Genomic DNA, 9287 nt, shown 5'->3' with positions numbered 1-9287 from the left:
TTGCTCCCCCAACTTCCCTGTGGTTCCAACAGGATTAAAGTTCCCAGACTTTATCCTGGAGAATTCTAGAATCAGACAGGCCCACAGGGCTTCCCTCACTGCTCTACATTCTGAGCAGGCTGCTTTCTAAATCCAGATAAAACAATTCCCTGCTAAAAAAAACAAGCATGGGGTGGCTTTCCTGTTACCTGCAGCAAACCTGGGCCTCTAAGATGGTATTTTTTGTGGATTCCAGATAGTGTGTGAAATTCAGAGTTGCATCAGGAAAGGGCTGAATAACACTTCATTTTTTTTTTTTTTTTTTTTTTTTTTTGTGGTTTTTCGAGACAGGGTTTCTCTGTGTAGCTCTGGCTGTCCTGGAACTCACTTTGTAGACCAGGCTGGCCTCGAACTCAAAAATCCGCCTGCCTCTGCCTCCCGAGTGCTGGGATTAAAGGCGTGCGCCACCACGCCCGGCTATAACACTTCATTTTGTTGTTCAGCACTGGGGATTTGATATTAGGGCCTCACCACCAAGGCATGCTCTCAACCTTGGAATATATATTTTTTTAAATCTGGAAAAGAGGGTTTGAGACAGGGTCTCATGTAGCCCAGGATAGTCTTTTGCATTTGATCCGCCTGCCTCCACCTCCTGAATGCTGGCATGACAGGTGGGCACCAACAATGTTTGGAGACAATCAAGGTCTCATGTAGCCCAGTCGTCATTAAAATTGCCGCAATCCTCCTGCTTCAGCTTCCCAAGTACTGAGAAAGAAACACACACACACACACACACACACACACACACACACAAAACCACCTGTTTTTCAAACTACCTGAGAAATTTTGGGCTCTTGCTCTAGTTAGAGCTTTCCTTGAAGTAAAAACACTGACTGGTGCTCCAAGTCCAGAGCCCTAACTGTCTCGGAGCAGCTGCCCAGCCTTAAGAAACAAAGGTTTCCGGGGACTGGGATCCGGAATCTGTCGTTACCCCGCCTCCCGTGTTTTTTTTTTTTTTTTTTTTTTCCCCTCCCCTCCCCCAATTTGCAGCCAGCGGAGCAAAAAGGCCATAAAACAACAGAATAACCCTGGAAGGCCGGTCCGGGGTGGGCTTAACAGTGCTTTCCAGCTCTTTGCAGAGATGGGGTAGGAGTTTGCTGGGGTCGTGGTGACCTCTGTTCCTGCAGTCCGAGGCCCCAGTTCTCCCTAAGGGAAGAGCCCCGCCCGCATTCCTCTCATTCTCCTCCCTGCAAACATTGTTTATTTGTTTGTTTTAAATTAGACTCAGCCAGGAATTCCTTTCTCTGTCTGGACTTGGAAAGAGCCTTGGGGATGGGGTGTGAGGAGTTAGACTGCCACTACAGCCCAGGCGTGGGCACAGACATTCCGCGGCAAAGTCCCTCCCACTTCCTCAGACTTCCACAGCGGGTGATTTTCTTCCACTCTTCCATATATTATCATAAACCCCGAACTGCGTACTTGGCTAGAGTGGAGCTAAGGACTGAGTCTGCTCCCTGCCCCTCACTGCGGGGTTCTAGGCAGGGCTCCACCCCTGAGCACACACCGGGCTCTAACTGGAGGATTCTAGGCAGGGTCCTTAGGATCCTTGTGGTCACACCTCCAACCCTTCACTGTGTGGGTTCTAGGCAGGGGCTATACCACCAGAGAGCATCAAGGTAGGAAGAAAGGGTTCCTGCCACCTACAGGATGGGCTGGAACCCAGTATCCAAACACCAGCATATCCCTCAACATCCCTGTCCCCTTTTACACTCCTCCTGTCTACGCACCACACAGCTATGGGTCTGCTTGTTGTACCATGGAAGAAATTCCAGCAAGTTCAAGCAATTCAGGTGCACGTTACTGCCTCCGAGGGCTGGAAAAACCTGCTAGGGATGTCTGTGGCCCAATTTTCTGAGTTTGGAGGTTTGGATGTGATCTCCCATCTGTCTCTGGCGATGCCCTAGTGGCTCCTTAGACATTGCCAAGCTTGAAGGACTACAGGGCAAGGAAGCTATTCAGGGTGCCTGCTGCCTGCATTGATTTTTGTTTTGAACATGGTTTCATGTAGCCAAGGCTAGCTCAAACTGGACATGTAGCTGAAGATGACTTGATACTTCTGCCTCTATTTCCTGATTGCTGAGATGATGGTCACGTGCCACCAAGTTCTGTTTGTGTGGTGCAGGAGTGGAACCCACTCCTGGTAGCCAAGCCATAGCCAGGCGGGAGCATCAGGAATTTGAGGCCCTACTAGGCGACACAGTGAAAGCTTGACTCAAAAGATAGAGAGATGTGCCGGGTGGTGGTAGCACACGCCTTTAATCTTAGCACTTGGGAGGCAGAAGCAGGCGAATTTCTGAGTTCAAGGCCAGCCTGGTCTACAGAGTGAGTTCCAGGACAGCCAGGACTATACAGAGAAACCCTATCTCGAAAAACCAAAACCAAAAAAAAAAAAAAAAAAAGTCACATGCCACCACTGCCCAACCTACTTCTTTCTTTCTCTCTCTCTTTCTTTCTTTCTTTCTTTCTTTCTTTCTTTCTTTCTTTCTTTCTTTCTTTCTGTCTGTCTGTCTGTCTGTCTGTCTGTCTGTCTGTCTTTCTTTCTTTCTCTCTCTCTCTTTCTTCCTATCTATCATCTATCTATCTATCTATCTATCTACCTATCTATCTATCTTCTCTCTGTGTAGCTCTGGCTGGCCTGGCTCTTGGTTTGTAAGCCAGGCTGACCTTAAACTCACAGAGATCTGCTTGCCTCTGTCTCCTGAATGAGCTAGGAATGATTTTCTTTCTTGAGACTGGAAGTAATGTACCCCAGACTGGTCTTGAACTCAGGACAATTCTCCTGCCTCAGCCTGCTGAATACTGGGATGAGGTTATTCACCCACCACACCCACCACAAAGTACACAACACTGAAACCGGTTCTGGCTTGTGGACTGCCCACTGCATTTACTACAAACTGCTCAGAAATGACCTCAGATCACCCAGGGTCCCTGGCCCAAAGCTGTCACACTGCAAGGGTAGGGATAGCAGCCTTATTCCATGCAAGCCACTGGCCTGTTGAGGCTGCCGACCAGAATGGACAGCACAGAGAGGGCCACTTCCTGGCAGGAAAGGGGACTTGGGGACTTGCAATTATGGGTTTCATGCCAGACAAGCAGACTTCCTCAGAAAGGTCCAAATATGGCTCAGGGGCTGAACCTTCCAGAATCATCCTGACTGTGTGGTCACTAAAGCAAGGACCATTGTACAGAGAGCAGGCGTCTAACTTCGGCTGCTATGCCAGAGGGCATCTGAGTATCACCCTCTTCCACAGTGGACGGAGCAGAATTTCTTTTGTTGTCTGTGTGAAGTTGATTCCTTGGTTGGTGACCAATTCCCACCCATGACTCACTCAGCCTTTGCATCTGCAATTTATTTCCAGTTAAAACACTTACTGGGGGCTGGAGAGATGGCTCAGTGGTTGAGAGCACTGACTGTGCTTCCAGAGGTCCTGAGTTCAAATCCCAGCAGCCACATGGTGGCTCACAACCATCCGTACGTAATGAGATCTGTGCCATCTTCTGGTGTGTCTGAAGAGAGCAACTGTGTACTTACATATAATAAATAAGAAATTTTTTTTTAAAAAAGTGACTGTTTTATTTTAAACAAGTTGCAAATGGCACTTGGGGAGAAGACACTTGACGAGTGTGGTCAACAGAGAACTCATGTGCAAAATATACAAAACCTTCCACAAAATCAATGGTATAACTGTTCTCAGAGAAAGGGCAAAGTGGCCCCTGCCCATCACATGGCAGCCTCAGCTCTAAGGAGCAAGGAATAGGAGAGTGGGACCATCCTGGGCTATGGAGTTAGTTCAAAGCCAGCTTGGCCTAGTGTCTGTGAGACCCTGTCTCAAGAGAAAAAACTGTGGATGACCGAGAGCAAAGGGCTGACATAGCCATGGTTTCCATCCTCACAAGGGGTGGTTCCCAAATCTACAATACTGTGGGAACCTGAAAGCCTCTGTCCCTGTGGAGGACAGGAGGCAGGAAGCACAGCCACTCCAGATTCAAATGGTACCATCATGCCAGGCATGGGGAAGAAAAACCCAGGCAGCAGAAGAGAGGGAGAGAACAACAGGAGGGGCTCTGGGCTACTGCGAGAATTTATTATTTCAATCTTTAAAATTTTTATTTCTTTGTATCTTATATGCATGAGTGTTAGCCTGCATGTACAGTGTGTATGTGTGTGTGTGTGTATAGTTACCACAGAGGCCAGAAGAGGGAACCAGACCCCAGGAACTGGAGTTATAAATGGATGTGCACTGCTGAGTGGGTACTGGGAATCGAACTTGGGTCCCATTTAAGAGCAATACGTTTTTGGTTTTTTTTGTTATTTTGGTTTTGGTTTTTTTTTTGGTTTTTTTTTTTTTTTTTTTTTTGGTTTTTCGAGACAGGGTTTCTCTGTGTAGCCTTGGCTGTCCTGGAACTCATTCTGTAAACCAGGCTGGCCTCGAACTCAGAAATCTGCCTGCCTCTGCCTTCCGAGTGCTGGGATTAAAGGCATGTGCCGGGGGCTGGTGAGATGGCTCAGTGGGTAAGAGCACCCGACTGCTCTTCCGAAGGTCCAGAGTTCAAATCCCAGCAACCACATGGTGGCTCACAACCATCCGCAACGAGATCTGGTGCCCTCTTATGGAATGTCTGAAGACAGCTACAGTGTACTTGCATATAATAATAAATAAATAAAAAAAAAATAAAATAAAATAAAGGCGTGCGCCACCACGCCCGGCCGCAATACGTTCTCTTAACATGTGAGCCTTTATGGAGAGGATTTAACTTTTGACATTCATAAGATGGGATGAGAGAGGAGGGATTGTCACATGTTGCTGTAGGATGCCCTTTCTACTGCTTGGAACACATAGGTGGAAACCAGAACAGACCTGGGGACCATGAGAGAAGAAAGAGAGATGGGAGGTTAGTGGAAAAGATGGTGGAGGATGGTGGGGGGTGGGGTGGAGGGGGTGGGGGATGGAGAATGGTGAGGGGTGGTGGGGAATTGTGGGGGATTATGGGGGGTGGGGGTGGGAGATGGTGGAGGATGGTGGGGGATGGTTGGGGGGTGGAGAATTACTTAATGACCTTCCTCCAGCCCCACATTTTAAAAAAAGATTTATTTATTTATTTATTTATTTATTAAATATAAGTACGCTGTGGCTGTCTTCAGACACACCAGAAGAGGGCATGGAGCCACCATGTGGTTGCTGGGATTTAAACTCATGACCTCTAGAAGATGAGCCAGTGCCCTTAACTGCTGAGCCATCTTGCCAGCCCCCAGCCTCACATTTTTTTTTTCCTAGACAGGGTTTCTCTGTGTAGCCTTGGCTGTCCTGGAACTCACTCTGTAGACCAAGCTGGCCTCGAACTCAGAGATCCGCCTGCCTCTGCCTCCCAAGTGTTGGGATTAAAGGCGTGAGCCACCACGCCCAGCCCCACATTTTTTTGATGTTGGTAAAGTTGTAATTTTGGTAAAGTTGTCTGTCACAAGAAACCCATGCAGGCAAATCACTGGAATCAGAATGTAATTAGTTGTCTTGGGAATATTTGTTTAGAAACTTTAACATTCTAGGCCTGGGTCTCAGGCTACAGAGAGCAGCTTCTAAGTCCCTCTTTACCCCTGGATGACCTTGAACTTCTTACCCTCCTGCCTCCTACACCTCAGGCATGGCTTTGGGGAGTGGCACTATGAGGAGGTGTGGCCTTGTTAGAGTAGGTGTGTCCCTGTGGGGGTGGGCTTTGAGGTCTCTGAATGCTCAAACCCTGCCTAGTGCAGAAGACACCCTCCTCCCGACTGCATTTGGAAGATGGTCCCTTCTGTTGCCTTTGGATTAAGATGTAGAGCTCTCAGCTCCTGTGTGACTAGCTGACATAGCTTATGGTGCTGGTGGGGTCTAAGGCCTCCTCCACATTAGATGAGAGCTCAGCTCACTGAGCTCCACCCTTTACATGTGTAGTCTCTCTCTATCTCTCCCTGTGCAGCCAAGGCTGGTCATGAATTCACCTCAATCTTCCAGCCTCTTGAGGTTTGGCTTTAGAGATGTATGTCATTGTGTCTGACTTAAAATTTTTATAGTTGCTGGGCTGTGGTGGCCCATGGCTTTGATGCCAGCAGTTGGCAGGCAGAAGCAGGAGGATTTCTGAGTTCGAGGCCAGCCTGGTCTACAGAGAGAGTTCCAGGACAGCCAGGGTTATGCAGAGAAACCCTGTCTGGATCTCCCCTCCAAATTAAAAAAAAAGAAAATGGGTTCTATTCCTTTTTTTTTTTTTTACTTTTTTTTTTTTTTTTTTTTTTACGATTTATTTATTGATTATATGTAAATACACTGTAGCTGTCTTCAGACACTCCAGAAGAGGGAGTCAGATCTCATTACGGATGGTTGTGAGCCACCATGTGGTTGCTGGGATTTGAACTACGGACCTTTGGAAGAGCAGTCAGGTACTCTTACCCACTGAGCCATCTCACCAGCCCCATGGGTTCTATTCCTAAGAGCCACATGGTAGCTCAAAGTCAATGCCCTCTTCTGACCCCTGGCACCAGTCACACATGTGGTGAACAGGTATACATGCAAACAAAACACCCACAGACATAAAAATATCTTTTTTTTTTTTTTTTTTTTTTGCTTTTCGAGACAGGGTTTCTCTGTGTAGCCCTGGCTGTCCTGGAGCTCACTTTGTAGACCAGGCTGGCCTCGAACTCAGAAATCCGCCTGCCTCTGCCTCCCGAGTGCTGGGATTAAAGGCGTGTGCCACCACGCCCGGCTTTTTCTTTCTTTTTTTTTTTTTTGAAAAATATCTTAAAATAAATAAAATATAAACTAAAGTCTATGTTTATAGCTGTGTCAGAGTTCTTGGATAGTGTGCAGGAGGCTGTGGCTTTAATTCCCAACATGAGAAAAAGAAAAAAAGTCCAGACCAGCAAAATCCAGGCTGGCAAGCTAGCTAAGCAAGCCGGACCTGAGTCCAACCCTTAGAAGTTATCAGGTATAGGGCAATGGCGCATGCCTTTAGTCCCCAGCACTTGGGAGGCAGAGGCAGGAGGATCTCTAAGTTCAAGGCCAGCCTGCTCTACAGAGTGAGTTCCAGGACAGCCAGGGCTATAAAGAGAAACCCTGTCTTCAAAAACAGAAACAGAACCTATGTCAAGGTGGAGGCAGAGAGCCGAGTCCACAAAGATATCCTCTGACCTCACACCATCCCATAACAAAAGTGAATAAAATTTAATAGATCTAAACACATCTACCCTGCATGAATCCCTCCTATGTCAGAACATTAAACACTGTGCAGGAAACATCCCTGGAATTCACACCAGCTTTGTGCTGAGTGGCCAACCTTCCTGCTGCGCTCTCAGCCCAGGGCTGTTCCAGGAACCTGCCACAACTGTTCGTCATCCTTGGGGTTTTGGAGGGAAAACCTTAGCAGCTACAGTGGGGACCCTACTCCCATCCCCACCCCAACAGGCAGCTCCTCTGGTGCCCAGCAGCATCGTCTGGGGCTGGTGTTTTGGCTCCCTCTGGTGGCGGAGTTCAAATGCTGCTTCTAACTGGGAGGTTTTGACTTAACCCTGCTCCAGAGACATGTCATTAATTCTGCTCTGCTGTGTCCCCCTGTGCAGGGTAGCCTCAGCAATACATGCTGGGGTGGAGTGGGGTGGGGTAGGGTGGAGTGGAGTGTTGCTAACAGAGTCACTCTTTCGTTCAGAAGAAGAAACTGAGACTAGGTGAAAGAAAGGGAGAATTGGGATTGTGTCCTGGGCTTAGCCTGAGCTTTCAGATAGGGAGGAAGAGGTGGGAAGGCTATTTCCAGCTTAGCCTGAAGCTGCAGTTAACTTTTTGGTTACCTCTAAGAGGTGGTGCTCACCTTTAATTCCAGCACTTGGGGAGGCAGAGACAGATGGCTCTCTGTGAGTTCCAGGTCAGCCTGGGCTACAGAGCAAGTTCCAGGAAGGCCAGGGCTCTGCTGATTTGAATAGGTTTTACCTCCCATAGACTCCAGTGTTTGAATTCATGGCTCATGGGGAGTGGCACTAGTAGGAGCTGTGGCCTTGTTAGGGTAGGTGTGTCAATGTAGGGTTGGGCTTTGAGATCAAGCTCCACCCAGTGCAGAAGAGACCCTCCTCTTGGCAACCTTCAGAAGCAGTCTGCTGCCTTCGGATCAAGATGTAGAATCCTCAGCTCCTTCTCCTGCATCATGTCTGCCGCAGGCAGATGATGGTAATGGGCTGAACCCATTGTGAGTCAGCCCGAATTAAATATTTGCCTTTATAAGAGTTGCCTTGGTCATGGTGTCTCTTCACAGCAGTGGAAACCCTAACTAAAGCAGACCCTGCCTTGAAAGACCAAAGCCAAGCAAGCAAGCAAGCAAGCAAGCAAACAGACAAACAAGAACCAATACATTCTAGTGTCACCAAAGCCAGTTTGAGTTGTTTTGGTTGGGTTATCTTCTTTCAAAAAGACCTTTGACTGTTCCCACACCCAACTTTGGTTCTCAGGGGTCCAGCCACCAATTGGCTCTGTGACACTAACAAAAGTACACAACCTCTCTGATCCCCAAGCCCACCTGGGTTGGGACACACTTCCCACAGTGAAGGCTTCTCTGAGGCTAGTCTGTGACAACCATGGGAGGAGTTTCCTTGGTGTCAGTGGACTTTCCTGCTGTTAGTAGATATGATATGTCACACACAGTCTACACATAACTGGAGGTGAGAAAATACTCCAGTCTCAGCCCCAAGACCTAAGCTTGTCGCAGAGGGAACCCAAGGCCTGTCTCCTGTTGTGCTCGGTCTTCCTGGAGAGGCCAGGTTGTGGTCGCCCTGCAGAGCCTTGAGCCTGGGAGAAGCCTCAGTCATGAATGGCCACAGGGCGGGGTCAGACACCTGCCGTGCTGATGTGTGAAGTGGAGACTTCTAGTTTCTTTGGACAATCAGTTATGTCAAATGATGGTTTGCTGGGGCACACAGTGAAAGTCTGCTAAAGCAGACACGTGGAAGAAAGTTTTCCTGAAGAAGACACAGGGGAAAGGATGCTTTTTGGAGCAGACATGTGAAAGGACCACAATATAAACTGATACATACAAAGTGTTTTTATGACCTGTTACGCCCTAAGTTAACACATCATATAATGCTTAAGCACTTGTTGAGGCCTAACCTTTGCTCCTCCTCAGAATCAGAACTGCCTTTGCTGCAGCCAGTACATGACAGTACATACATGATCCCTTTTTTTTTTTTTTAAGACAGGGTTTCTCTGTGTAGTCCTGGCTCTCCTGGAACTCACTCT

The sequence above is a fragment of the Mus caroli genome, unplaced genomic scaffold, assembly GCF_978045245.1.
Source record: "Mus caroli unplaced genomic scaffold, Mus_caroli_1 scaffold_9, whole genome shotgun sequence".
Lineage (NCBI taxonomy): Eukaryota > Metazoa > Chordata > Mammalia > Rodentia > Muridae > Mus > Mus caroli.
The sequence above is the reverse complement of the archived record's forward strand: the minus strand, read 5'-3'. Positions refer to the sequence as shown.